General features: G+C 40.3%; 1 protein-coding gene across 11 annotated transcripts in view; it reads left to right on the top strand.

Annotated features, from left to right (window-relative positions):
- The first annotated feature begins 1,315 nt into the window (after nucleotides 1–1,315).
- The window catches only part of MDM4 (MDM4 regulator of p53), a 36,426-nt gene continuing 31,438 nt past the window's right edge, over nucleotides 1,316–6,303 (top strand). For all 11 annotated transcript variants that reach the window (XM_031689935.2, XM_031689934.2, XM_015248915.3 and 8 more), the window contains exon 1: nucleotides 1,316–1,451. The gene's annotated coding sequence lies outside the window, so the exon portion shown is untranslated. The remainder of the gene's footprint in view (nucleotides 1,452–6,303) is intronic.

Raw genomic sequence — 6,303 nt, 5'->3', positions numbered from 1 at the left:
GCTTGGTGGTAAAGTGCATGCCTAGCATGCATGAGGTCCTGGGTTCAATTCCCAGTACCTTCATTAAAAATAAATAAACAATAAATAACCTAATTACCTCTCCCCATTAAAGAAACATTAGATTTTTTTTAAAAAATTAAAATTAATTGCAGAAAAAGAGAGGAGAAATAGTTGACAGTGTTTCACCTCAAAAAACCCTATCCCTTTATTTATTTATTTATTTATTTGAGAGAGGTGGTTGCTTACTTTAAGCTCTCTGGGAGTAACTGTGAAAAAAAATTAATTCTTAAGCTTACTTACAGAACTTGGTCTCCCACCTAAGTGGAGATTATGTCAGAAATAGACCAAGGTGCAATGTGCAAATTAAGAGAGGTCATTGCTCCATTTTACTTTGCATGGATGAGTATCTGGCTCTTGGAGCCATATCTTAAATAGGACAAACATGCCTGTTCAGAAGGGTGGCAAAGGGGCTTGAAGCCATGGCAAATAAATAGGTGAAAGCTCTAAGGGGATTTTTAGCCTGCAGAAAACCGAAACAGAAGAGTTAGAGATGGGACATGGTAGCTGTCTTCAAACAACAAAATAGTACTTACATTGAAAAGAATGAAGCCTTACTCTTCTCCCGAGTGCAGAAGTGAAACCAATAGAAATGGCTAAATAACATCTTTCAGCTCAAAAAACCCTCTAACATCTAGAATCATCCTAAAATAAATGAAATGAGGTATCTCGGGGAGGCCATGCCATTTGACACCGGCAGAGGTTGAAGACAGCCTGTCTGAGAGGTTTGTTGAAAGTACTTTTTTTGTGTTGGGAGAGATTAGGCTAGATGACCTGGCTGTGTGAGCCAAATAAATTCCACCTCGTTGTCTTTTGCACCTCTCTTTTAGCATTTACCGCTTATCCTGTAGTGTGATTCTTGTATATACTAGTGTTGTCCTCCCCCAGTTAGCGACACTAGGACGCTGTTTCCCCTCTCCAGGCACCTCTGGTGTTAGAATGAATCAGTTAACACGGAGGAACAGAGGGAGTAGCGTTTTTCTGAAGAGCTTAAAAGGTGGCTTCTGGTTATGCTTTTAGCTTTCTACCCTCCCTGTTTTTTGATTTCCCAGGACATGTTTGCAAATATCACAAGACCCTACAACTTGCTGAAATGTTCTCTCTTGAAACCTCGCAACTCTATTAGTCTCCAGGTCCTGCGACTCTCTTTCCCCAGACTGGAATCTACTCTATGGTAGGGACAGCTCAGCCTTCTAGCTCTCTAGCCCTTCAGTTGTCCCATCTATGGTTTCCGGAGGCCTCACCGGAAGCCCTTGTAGGAAATCTGTTGCGGAGGCCGGAAGTTGCCCCCAGCCACTCGCCGTTTCAAAATGCCGCTGAGGCCTTAGGGCCTGTGAGTGACGCCCCCTCCCCCCGGGGCTCGGCGGGGGAGCGACTCATGGAGCGGCCGTAAGGTGTGGCTCTTGGTTTTATCCGTGGGGTGCCGGGAGGCTGGGGGCGGGAAGTGGAGAGTGGGGAGCGGGCGCGGCGCGACCAGTTCCGCAGGCCCTGGAGCGGGGGTAGCCGGCGGGAGGAGCTAGAGGCGGGGGTGGCAGCGTGGGGACGGTCTCACCCGGCGGAAGAAGGGCTGGTGGGGGAAGGGTTAAAAGATGAGGACCCGCGGAGGATAAAAACGGGGGGGGGGGAGTGATATGAGACGAAACGGGCAATAAGTCAACGTACCTAAAAATACGAATAGTCAGATTGAAAACGTTTAACTGGACCCAGAAATTGAGGACGATTGAGGCACTTTGGAGCAAAGGTGGAAGGGTGGGAGGCGGAGAGAATGACATTGAGGTGTCTTCAAGATTTTAAGGTAGTAGTTTTAAGGGCTGCGGGCCATCTCTCAGAGGCACTTGAGTGTTTCAAGAATGCTTATTTGGGAGAGGGGACACATCCAGATTTCCCTAGAGTATCAGGAGATGGGGCTCGGGAATATGTATTTTTTAAAAAGCCTTTTATTCATCCTTTTTAGGGGATAGATAATTAGTTTTACTTATTAATTTTTTAGAGGAAGTACCGGGAATTGAACCTAGGACCTCGTTTATGCTGAGCATGTGCTCTACCGCTTGAAATACACTCTTCCCCTGGGAATATGTATTTTAATCAGCCCATTTCCCAGTTGATTCTTGTACACCCTTAAGTTTGAAAACCAGTGTTTTAAAGCGACAGCCAGAGGGTATGCTGCAATTCTCTTCCTTCGTCTAGAAAAGTCTATTAGGGAGCTCCTCCATGCCTTGGGATGTTGGCACGCGGAACAAGTATCAATCAAAGATATTTGGTACCTTTTGGTATTAGGTAATAGTGCGTCGTAATTTGAGTTTAATACCCTCCCTCCTCATACTTTCTTGCTATGAAAAGTTAATTTAGAAGTATTTATTTCATAATATTTTGTTTCACAGTGTGGTAGGGATCACAACTTTAAAAACTTTTACAGTTTTTAAAAAGACCAAAACAGTACTTGCCTGTTGTTTGGAAAAAAAAAACAAACGCACAATACAGAAGTGTGTAAAGTTAACTGTCCGTTAACCTGTCCCTAACCTGTTCCCTCCTCAAGCTGGCTACCTTAGCTATTTGATATTATGTCGTTCCTGACTTTTTCCATGCATGCTCACGTTTTTAAACAACAGTGGGATCATTTTGAATCTATTGTTCTGCACCTTGAGTTTTTCAAATAGGGACAAATCAGGGACAGCTTTCCACAAAGTATACATATAATATTTTCTTTTAAAGACTTGCGTAGTATTGCATTATAAGGTTGTACAAGAATTTCTTTAGCCAGTTCCCCATTGATGGATTTTTAGGTTGTTTCCTGGCATACTGTTTGTTTTGCAGACTGTGCTGGAGCATACTCTTGCTACACACTTCACCTTTTTAAAATGTGTAACACACCTGGTAAGGAACTGAACCAATGTCTCAATGGTAGTTTCTTTTTTAAAAGAAAAAAGTTGGTTATTATTACTTTTATGTATCTAGTTGGAAGAGAATCAGATGGTAGTTTTTACTAGAGGTCTTTAGGATTTTAAAGAATTGATAATGATTAGTTCTGCTAACTTCTGACAAGAAGTTTTTAATTTGATTAGTCTTCAAATCACAGTTGTCTTCAAAGGTAGAGATTTGGAGATGAGGTATAGGAGTCTCTTGGACTAAATCTAGGATAAAAACTACTCTGTCATCACTGAGAGGTGGATAAGACTGTTCTGCTCTCTGATTTCAATCCAGTAGGGACATACATAAAAACATAATGTAAGTGTTTTAATAGAGGTGCTCTGGTGCCATCAGCTTCCTTTGGGGAGTCAGAAAAGCCTTGACCAAGGAAATGACCTTTGACCTAGGTAGAAGAATGAATAAGAATTTTCAAGACTAGAAAATAGAGCATAGAAGAGGAGTAGGGACAGGTGCTAAGGCAGTAGCTTTCAAACTTTTAAACCATGACCCTCAGTAAAAAGTAAATTTTATACTATGACCCAGTACACGTAGGAGGGGTAATGGTTAAGAGCTCTGGCTGTGCAACCAGAGTGCTGGGACTCTTAAGACCATGAATTTGGGTAAGTTAACTTCCCCTCTGCCTCGGTTCCCTCTTCTGAAAATGAGGACAATAATGTATCTACCTTAAGGATCTCTGTAAGGATTAAATGAGTTGTTGAATATAAACTGCTTTAACGAACGTCTGACACAAAGGTGCTTAAGTATGTTAAATGTTGACAGTTTTCAATAACAGAAACAAGTTCCACAGAACAGAACTTTGTTATTCACTTTTATTTGCTATTCTGTTCTATTTCATTAATAGAGGGGAGGAGTTAAGACCAACTGGAATACAGCTTGTAGTTTAAACAGCTCATACTAAAAACGCAGAGGTGAAGGGCTAGACAAATTCAAGAAACTAAGGCCATCATGGTAGGCATTGAGTGGTGGAAGTGGAGACTGGAGAGGAGTACCAAGATGGAGTGGAGAGTAAGTTGGAAATGAATCATGAAAGCTAATTTACACATACCCAGTGATGAGGATGAGTTTCTGGAGCTGGGAGTGCCTGCTGAGTCAGCTGTACAGGTCCATGTAGGATAGTCCTGCATTCCTCAGATGCCCTGAAAAACTAGGGTATTTTGGCCTGCTCTGGGATGTTCCTAGTTCTGCTGTATTGTGGACCCAAGTGGTGGAATTGACTTCTCTTTCAATAAGCACATGGCTCTTGAGGGAGAGTTCTTTTGAAAGGAAGCAAAGAAAACTGCAAAAAGGACTTTGTTCCCTCACTCATTGAAAAGGTGAATTCTTTTCAGATCTCTGTGCTCCTCCCCAGGGTTTATTATTAGCAGCAAAGAATCCCATCTCCAGAGAGCCAAAGCAGTACAGGTTAGTGATAATGATTCTTTTAATGTAACTGGAATAGTATTTCTAAGGTTACTAGTTTTTTTCAAGATACAATAGTTAAACACATGGAATTTTTGTGATTTCTTACACATTTGCTGTGTATGATTCAATAAGGTAATTAAAACTTACTGTTTTAATTCAGTGTTTTTTCTGTTTTCCCACCTTTTAAATATTTTAAAGCATTTCACAGATGTGTCATTTTGCTTTTAAAAAATGTCAGGCTGTAGCTCTTATGTTAGGATTTTTTGAGAAGTTACTACATTGCCTTTCTACTACCATTAGCAACTTTTGTATTTTTTTATTATCTCCTCTTAATGAGGAGAACACTCTGCTTCTTTTCTGTTGTATATTGCTAGTAGTTGACATAGTTATTTTAATTCTGTATCATTCCTGTATAATTTTGCTTCCTTTCAAAAATCCTTAAATCATCTTACAATTTAAATTAAATAAAATTTCTCTTAACTTTGTTTTTTGGTTCAAGTTTTTTTAAAACACTGAGAACTAATTGATGAAAAATACTTCTCATTGATTATCAATTTCTGTAAAAAAAAGTGTATAATTTAGGGATAGCAGCTTCTTAATAGTACCTAGTACATAATTCAAAATTTCCTGATTGTTTAGGAAAAAATGACATTTTACAGGTGGCTTGTTTGAATCAGGACTTGAACAAAGTCTGCACATTGTGTTAGGTTTTTTAAGTCTGGTAACAGTCTCTTGAAGTTTCTCCTTCACCATAACACTACCTCCAAGGTTCTGTAGAATTTCCCACATTCTGGACTTAGCTAATTGCCTGCTTTTAGTATTGTTTACTTATTCCTTCACCCTCCATTTTTCCCTACAAGCAGTAGTTAGATCTAGAAGCTTGATTTGGATTTTTTTGTTGGGGGGAGGTGTCAAGAATACTTCAGAGGATGTACTGAGTGCTTCCTGTTTCTTCACTCAGGAAGTACATGATGTGTGAATGACCCTCTTTTTTTTTTTAAACATTTTTTTTATTGAGTTACAGTCATTTTACAATGTGTCAAATTCCAGTGTACAGCACAATTTTTCAGTTATATATGAACATACATACATTCATTGAATGACCCTCTTTTTAAAGATAGGTTTGGTCAGTTGGTTAAATGCAGTAAGCCTGCTCATTTTTTTTTCTTTTTTTCCCTCAGGAGAAGGAAGGATTTATCATTTACAGCAAGTAAGAAAAACTCTAGGGATTTTTCTCAAAGCAGTGTTGCCCAGAACATCAAAATTGGGGAAATTTTAAGCTAAGGGTACACGCATATTCATGAAGAGGCTTGGGTGGCAGGCAGAGTCCAAGCTTTAGTTGATGGAAGTTGAAGGGGTCAGGAAAGGTCAATGTCATTATCCCTTAGGTTCCAGCTGATCTGGTGGTTGAGCCCCTCAGTGTGTTTTAAAGTCCTCTCTTTCCCCAACCTTTTACTTAAATGGTTTTAGCAGCTGTTAATGACTGTTGAGGAGGTGACATTTAACCTGAGACTGGAAGGTTTAGGATGAATCGATCTTGTTCAGAACTTAGTGTTCAAAATGAAGGAAGATTGTGCAAAGGCCCAGGTTGAAAAACCAAAAGATTAGTGTGGCTGGGGTGCAGGAAGCATGGGGACGAGCAGGGCAAGTTGGAAAGACTGGCCAAGTGCTGCGGGGCTAGACTGTTTCCCTTTAGAGAGGTAGCAAGCTGTGGAGCAGGATCTGGCACTGTAAGATTGTTTCATTTTGGTTTTTTAATCCTTCTGGCTATAGTGTGGAGTTTGGGTTGAACTGGGTTTAGAGAGCCAGTTAAGAGTCTGTTGATGTGACACAGGCAAGAAGTTAACATTTTTTGGTTTGGGAATTGGTCATGAAGTTGAAGGGGGGTGGTTTGAAAGATTTAGGAGTTAAAGATCC

This window comes from Vicugna pacos, chromosome 23 (genome assembly GCF_048564905.1).
Source record: "Vicugna pacos chromosome 23, VicPac4, whole genome shotgun sequence".
Lineage (NCBI taxonomy): Eukaryota > Metazoa > Chordata > Mammalia > Artiodactyla > Camelidae > Vicugna > Vicugna pacos.
The sequence above is the reverse complement of the archived record's forward strand: the minus strand, read 5'-3'. Positions and strand labels throughout refer to the sequence as shown.